We start from the raw sequence: 8,326 nt of genomic DNA on the forward strand, positions 1-8,326 counted from the left end.
AGTCCAGAACAGAGGGGATGACTTAGACTTGTGCCTAAGCATTTATAGATATGTAAGTCTGTCTATCTGCTCTGTCTCTGTAGGTCTCTTTGTCCGAGGTAGCACAGCAGGGTCCTAGCAGAGGGAGACCAGACTCCTGCTGTGAGTTGCTTTGAGGAAGAAATACTCCCTTGTCTTTTGTTCTCTTTCTAGCAGTTTCCACCTGACTTCCTTCATGGATTTCAGTGACGGAACCTTTTGGGTGGCCTTAAAGATCCCCTGAGTTCCTGGGAGAAGGATGGCAGGGTGGATGGAGAAGAATCTGGAATAGAGACAGTCTGGGGACCCTTCCTTGCAATGTCTTTGTGAAGAGGTGGCACGGGCTGTGTTGGTGGCCTGGCTAGCAGGGAAGGGCTATGGTATGCAGGGTCAAGAGGGAATAAGCAGGAAATGTTTGTGATAAGAAGTTTTCCTTCTTGCAAGCAGCCCCTTGTTTTCAGAGCCAGCTGCAGAATAAGTAAGGGCTGAGCTGAGCTGGGAGCTTCAGAGGAATCTGCTCCTGGAGCCACCCTTGGGGATCCTAGCAGGAAAGACAGCAAGCCAGGGCTCCTGGGTCCTGCAATGACCCTGAGAGCCCAGCTAGAGCTGCTTTCCTTTAGGATCAACAATTTCAGTCAGAGTTTATAAAGTCAAATCAGCACCCCTGCCCACCCCCACCGCCCCAAAATGAAAAGCAAACCAAACAAACCCCCCTCACCCCACGGATTTTGTAAATCTAAGTTGCTGAGCAAGGGTGGAGGGCAGGTTAGAACCACAATCTGGGACTCAGGGAACTTCATGCTCCTATATGGTTTCTAGTGGAAGTTATTCATTAAAATGACCAGGAAAAATGGAAAGTGGACTAGGTGCAAAAACGATGTGATGCTCTGAAGAGAAATCTAACTACAAGAGGTCATGTACTGGGGGAGGGGGTCAGCAGCTAAGTCCTCAAGAGCCTGTGGCATGTAGCCATTTGCAAAAGTGGGTGGGTTTACCTCAGGCTCCCAATGTCTCCTCACTCCAGGCTCAGCAAGGGCACCTTCTGTGGTGGCTTGGGCAGCTTACAAAAGGGCTGGAAGTGCTGAGCTGGAAAACCCCAGCGAGGGGCGGGTGCGGGCTGGGGCCTCTCTCTGTTGTACCCAGGCCTCTTCTTAAGGATTAGCAGCTTCTGTCTGTCCCTGGGGGCTGTGCTGTAAATGCCGATGTAATGCTTATTTGTGGTTGGCAGAAGATGGATTAGGAAGGAGCTAAACAAAGCAAGAGGAGGCTGAGCGTGTGTGTGTGTGTGTGTGTGTGTGTGTGTGTGTGTGTGTGTGTGTGTATGTGTGTGTGTGTACACGCGCGTATGTGTGCATGCATGCACCTGTGCGCATGCGTGAGAACATGTGCCTCTTTTAGAAAGAATGTAGCAACAAGCTCACAGAAAGGATAATTGTAAGAGAGGATGAAGATTAAGTCACTGGTGGCCTGGAACTGGCAAGAGGTAAAACTTGGATGGAAAAATAGGAGTCAGTGATGTACAAATTCAAGACAGCTGTTTTTATTTATTCATTTTTTGATAGAAATGGCATCCCCCTATTTGTTGCCATATTCTCTTCATTTGGTGGGAATCACTAGATTCAGTTCAGGGGGTGGGGATTACATGGGTGGCAAAAATCATTGCGGCCCATTTCAGCTGCCTAGCTAAAAATCTCAGCAAAAGTGCCTGGCACACAGTAGGTGTGTGAACAGGAGACATCATTGTTATTTGGTCATGTGACTTACCTAGGCCCTGTGCCAGGTTTTCCCAGAGTCACCTGGATGTCTGCAGTCCCATCTTTCATCCCTCAAGTTGACATGTCTGAATTTTCTCCTCTGGCATGGTGAGGCTTGAGGTACAACTCGGCTGGTGGAAACTCATGTTGATTCACACTCCTATTGTCTTCCTCTTCATGAACATACGTGGTCTTGCATATTGGTCAATGGATGGATATTTTAATTTCCTGCTTACCTGCTCTGTGGAGGATCTGATTGCTTTTTGCGTTTGTTTTTCTCTCCAGCAGCTTGTGGACAGGTATTTCTGTCTGACCATCTGGTAGCCATTCACCTTTATGGTAGATTAAGAAAGCAATTAATTTTGCTTGTCTCTTTAGCAATATCTGCCTCCTTTGACAGCAAGTTATCTTTATCATACTTTAAATTTACTATACAAACTCCATTTGCTGCCTCTCTGCCTTCATAGAGTGATGGATTCAGCTTGCTAGATCAAGAACAGATCTAGTAACCAACTGAAAGAGAAACCAGGCACCTATGGATCATGCCTATAATCCTAGTTACTTAGGAGACTGAGATCTGAGGATCCCAGTTCAAACTGAGACTTGGTCAAGAAAAGCCCATGACACTCATCTCCAGTTAACCACCACAAAGCTGAGTGTTGGTGGCTCATGCCTGTAATCCTAGCTACCAGGAGGCTGAGATCTGAGGATTGTGGTTCTAAGCCAGCACAGGCAGAAAAGTCTATGAATTATTTAGAAAAGTCCAATCAACTACTTAGAAAAGCTGGAAGTGGCACTGTGGCTCAAGTGGTAGAGCACTAGCTCAAGCACAAAGAAGCTTAGGGATGGCACCCAGGCTTTGAGTTCAAACCTAGGACTCACATACACACACGCACATATACACACACACACACACACACAACACACGCATAACACACACGCACACATAAACACACAACACACACATAAGCTGGAAGTAGTAGAGAACTAGCATTGAGTGAAAGAGGTAAGGAACAGTGTTCAGGCCCTGAGTTCAAGCCCTAGAATTGGCATGGCTGGGGGTGGAAAGGGGGGGTAGACAGAGAGAGAAATCTGACTCCTACCTAGATCCTGACCCTCTGCAGGCCAGAGGGTGAATTGAGGAGTGGAGGTATAGAAGGCAGACATTCCTAGACAAGATGCAGTGCATGAGAGTTTCTTTCCTGTTCCATCCTTGTACACCACGTTTCCAAAGGCCATTCCTCAAAGACTCCTAGAAATGGAGAAAGTACAAATTGGTGTTTCACTTAATAGATGGGACATGAAAAAACTCTGGAAAGGCATCTAAGCAAAGTGCTTGTGCTTTGTTGGAAGAAATGTCTCAAAGGCTAGCAGTTATATAAACTCCCTTTTGTTTTGTTTCATTTTGATATAGGGCCTCTCCCAAGTGGGCTTCAAACTTGAAAGCCTCCTGTTTCAGCCTCCTGAGTATTCATTAGGATTACAGGTGTGACCCACCATACATGTTAGAAAAATGGAGGAGATGGAAAGAAATAGGCTGAATTCGATGGTCAGTAGCGATGACTGTTTATTGAGGAACAGTGAGGAACACACATCTTCCGTCAGGATTGGAGGTTGTGTACAGGCACTGGGTTTTGGGGTAGGTTTATATAGGGCTTTACAAAAGAGCAAGACTAAAAGATGGGTGGTGGTCTCTTGGAAGTCCCGGGTTATATCTTTGGCCAGGCCCACAGTAGAATGCTCCACATGGGGTGTGGGGGGCTATTATCCCCTGGGGACCAAGGTCAGAATAACCAGTCTGCAGACAAGTATGTGAGCATGTACCTGGTACTTTGCTTGACCCTGGGGAATAAGGCTGGACTTAATCCTTCATATTCCATCTTTAGATGCATAAAAGGAATGGGCTGAGAGAGTCCTTCAATACCTGTCTTGCCAATACTTTGGATGAGTGCTGAATAAGCCTTTTCTGGAAATGCTGCTGCGTGGCATGGATGAGTATTTTCTTGGTTAGCATGAATTTTGTTGAGACACTCTCCACATACTGGCTTCTAATTGGTTAATGGTGTGGTGATGATTCCTGAGGCCAGTTGCTCTGGCGAGCGGTGGTCAGGAATGTGCTCTGTGGTTGGTTATACAGACCTTAGTTTGGATCCCAGTTTCTTCAGTTACCTGCTGGCCTCTCCAAGTCTCAATATTCTAGTCTGTAAAAGAGGCATATGATGTTTTCTAGTCTCATAAGATTCTTAGAGGGAATCTGACAGTTTATCTTAGAGCTCTGGGGCATAAGTCCTCCAAGGGTTTTATTAGAGTATTTCTAACCCCAAAGACTTTGAAGCCTCTAATCACTGATTTTCGGAGTTTACTATCTTGGCTACACAACTTTTTATTTTATCTTATTTTGTGGCAGAGCGACAGGCTGGCTTTGAATTCTGGTTCTTCCTGCTTGAGCTGAATGCTGGTATTACAGGCATATGCCATCATACCCAGCTCGGCTATACATCTTACCTCATGGAGACATCCCTTTCTTTCTCCTCCTTTTGAATGCTGAGCTGTCAGTAATGGATCTGATTGACTGCATTCATCCATCTCCGGGATATTGGCTCCTCTCTGTGCAGCCCCCATTCCAGGCTCTTCTCTAGAATGTCAGTCAGCCTTCAAATGCTGGTAACTTATCTCTGCAGAGTGTCCTCTTGGGGCCTAGGGACAGGCCAGCTGGGAGGTCTTGCTCCTCATCATGGACGACCTCATCGTGAACTTTCCCGAAGGCAGTGAGGAGAAATGTAAAACATTCAGACAAGTTCTTATTTGTCATCTCTCTCGCCCACCCCTAAAAAACTGTTAACGGAATTTCAGTCTCTAAAAACACAGAAGTTCAGTCAAAACCCTTTTTGTCTATAGACATAGAGGGAACGTTTAATTTGGCTCTGGAGCTGAGCTGAAGAAACCGCTCTGGAGGCCAGATGGGATGTCTGTGGTGGGTCAGCTCTGTGGTGAAAAGGGGGCTTGATGCAGGGGTCGGAGGACTGAGCTCCACAGAGCTCCCAGGCTGCACCCACAGCTGCCCCAGATCAGAAGTCCCCTCAGCTTCCAGGGGACATCTTGACAAAGCAGGACCTCAAGGAGAGTGGTTTCCATAGTGACAGGACTCTTCAATTCTATCTTTTCAGAACCAGTTTCTGGCTTTTCAGAAAGGTTGAGTGAGTCATTGCTGTGCTCCAGTGAAGGGAGCAGAAGGCTGGGATGGGGGTGGGGAAGGGCTGTGAGGGAGGTTGGCTGGGCTAATATAGGAGGAATGCTGAGTCAGTGGATGGCAGTGGGTTCTGATGAGTGTTGTGAATTACTGGTTTGGCATGGAACATGAAATGGCTTTGTACCAAATCGTTGGTAGGGTAAAAATAAAGGGCTGGCACCAGAAGAGACCCCAGCTGACTTAGACAGAGTGATAGTGTCTGAGAATTGTATCTCATTGATGGCAGAGCTTGAGCTTGAGTCTTCCTCAGGAAGCTGGAGTCCATTAGCTGTCTCCTAGGGCAAGGAGAAGGGTCCCTCTCTGGTCCTTGTTCCCATTGTCCTTTTTTGGTATTGGTTGGGTAAGGGATACTAGTTGTCCTTTGTCTGGGGGCTTGTAGGAGGAAAAGAAAGTGTTGGAAAGCTCTACATGTTGGTTAATGTAGGAGCTGAAATTTATTTTTGGAATCTGCCCATTGACCGCTTGGGTTGTTATTTCTCTGATTCTTTAAGGGCTTTTTGTTTTTGTTTCTGCCGTATAAAAGACGAAGGATGAATAGCTGTAGTTATCAATTCTTTATACTAAAAGATCCCACTTTCTGCTTTTGATTGGAGCATGGGGAGTTGGTTCCTGATTTCCATAATCTGTGTCTGGAGGTTTGTATGAGAAAGCATCATAATGAGGTAGCCTGGAAACGTAGTGCCCATGGCTGGGAGTGCAGAAAGAATTTCCTCCTGACAGCTGGAGATAGCCTTCTGTGTGGCTGGGTGGGGACCTAATCCTTTTATCCTGACTTTGATTTGCTTGATTACCTCTTTACCAGTATTGTTCATGGCTCCAACAGGTGTCTGCAAAGGCAGAGGCTGAGAGCTAGCCAAGGTCTGGTATGGTTGACCTCATGGTTTGTACCATGAGGTCGTCCCACAACTGTAGACCTTTCCTTGTTCTGGGGCTGGGAGATAAAGTATCAGTTTCATTTTTGAGAAAAGTCCAGGAACCCAGTCAGGGAAGGCCAACCTATTCTTCCAAATCCACTTATGATAAAAGAAAAAAGAAGCTATAATGGAAGAATGGGGGGGTTGGTAGATGAGTGTGAGAGATGGCTCATCACTGCCTCAGAAAATCGTCCCATACATTTGCAAATCACAGGAAGCTGGAAGAGATGAAACAGCTGGATTCTTTTCATCACTCTAGTCTGCATGCTATCTTGAGTGACACTACACTTTGAGAGAGTGTAGAAACATGGGAAGTGAACTGCAGTGGGTGTTGGGGCACTGAATTTTACGCTGCCCCTGGAAGTCAATTTGGCTCAATTTCTGGGTCAATCCAGCTTTGTCTTCTGTGGGTGAGGTTGGAGTAGACAGAACCTAGGTGGCTCTCTTCTCTGACTCACTGGCCACAGCATGTGTCCATCTCATACACACAGAAGATGGAGATTGCTCTCTGCAGTCCTGCACTCTCCCCTCCCTAACCTCCCCAGAGGGTTATCTTGCTGACTTGACTAACACAAACCCCCATCTGGATGAGGTCCAAACACCAGATGTGCCCCTGATTAGTGTCGGTCTGGGGAATGTTTCCATGACTGAAAGGTCAATGTCAGCTGGAAGTGCCCAGAGTGGCTGTCTGACCCCCACCCCATGTCAGCTGAAAGACCCAAGCCTTCCATTATCTCATTAGCCAAGGGATTTAGTTTGGGTGGGATAGGGGTGGGGTGCAAGCTCAAGAGGGCCTTGTTTTACTTGCCTTTTCTCTTTGCTCTCTATAGATGGACAGTGTGATTTTTTTTTTCACTTGGAAAAGACGCCTGGGTGTGCAAAGGGAAAGCCCTGCTGGTGTGTAACTGTAAACACTTAATTCTTCTTTAGATGTGCCATGCAGTCAGGTCTCTTCTGATTTTCTTAGAGGGGAGGGGCGTCCCCTTCACTATGGAAAGAGAAATGAATGATACTATTGCAATAGGCTGGGCTGCCATGCTTTACCCTATTTACAGGTCATTTTAAGTCTTGCTTCGGCAAGACAGGCTTTCATGTCTAATTTCATGAGTATAGGACTGTGCGAAGCTTTCCTCTAGGTAGCAATGAAAATTAAATACAATTGAGTTTGATGTCTACCTTATTGATTCCAGATCCATTTCAGTAGACTGTGACACTTCTGCGACCTGCAAATTCTACACATTAGAGTTAAGATTTTACACAAACTCTGTACGTACATGCAAGACACGGACATTTCTACCAGCAACATCTACCTTCCAACAAAAGATTTGGGCCCCATTGGAAGATGAAAGCTACTAATGAAAACTGCACTGCAGATGGTATTTTTGGTCACTCCTTGGGCGAGGGGGCAAGTCATGAATAATTACATGGGCGTGATACAAAAAATAGGGTAATAATTTCATCAAATCCACACCCCCTCCCCTTGAGCCTCTGTGGCCACACATCTTATGTGTTATCATAATTACATACAAAGGGATGATGTGGGAGAGAGCACAGGTTGTATGGTCACCAGCTTGAGCTCCACGGTTTCATTGACAGCATTCTGTCAAGCATGGACTATTTTTTTCCCTCCTTAGTATGTGACTGCTGGTGACATTTGCTTTTCAGTGGCCCCTGGGTTATCCAGCAGTGACATCCTAATAGAAGCCTATTTGAGCCAGAGAGACATTTGGTAATCAGAGCAAGGGAAGATGAGGCCACTTCAGTCAGACATGGCTTCAGGGTATTGAGGCAATCATCTCACTTCTGCAACCACCGATCTGGGAGTTGGGGACTTTGTTCAGTTTCAGGTGAGAGAAGGGGAATTTTTACAAGAGGCCATGGCCTTTTGGGCTAGGGGGGGGAGAAAGTATCTTCTGTAAATTATTTATTTAGCAAATTGGGGCAGGGAACAGAAGTGAATCAGAAGGGCTCTTGGAGAGTGGTGAGTCCTCACTTGGGTCACAGGGTGACTTGTAAAAATGATATGTAGGTGTTGGTCTACAGCCAAAATCTTGGCTGTACACTGGAATTACCTGGGGGGATTTTATAGTCCTGATGGTTCAAACCCTGCTTCAGACCAGTTGTGTCAGAGTCTCTGAGATGTGGTGAGGTTTAGCCCAAGGCAATGTATTTTTAAGGCTCCCTGGGTCATTTCATTAGTGTACAGTACCCTCTGAGCTGAGACCTGAAAAGTCAAAGTGGTTTGAGGGCCAGCAGCATGTCATGTGAGACATGTTAGATACGTAGAGTCTTCAGCCGGGTCTCAGATCTACTGAGTCAACATCTGCATTTTAGCAGGATCCCTGGGAGATTTAAAGTATATTAAAGTGTGAGGAGCTGTGGCTTTTCAA

Source organism: Megascapheus bottae, chromosome 7, assembly GCF_031878675.1.
Source record: "Megascapheus bottae isolate mThoBot1 chromosome 7, mThoBot2.hap1, whole genome shotgun sequence".
Classification (NCBI taxonomy): domain Eukaryota; kingdom Metazoa; phylum Chordata; class Mammalia; order Rodentia; family Geomyidae; genus Megascapheus; species Megascapheus bottae.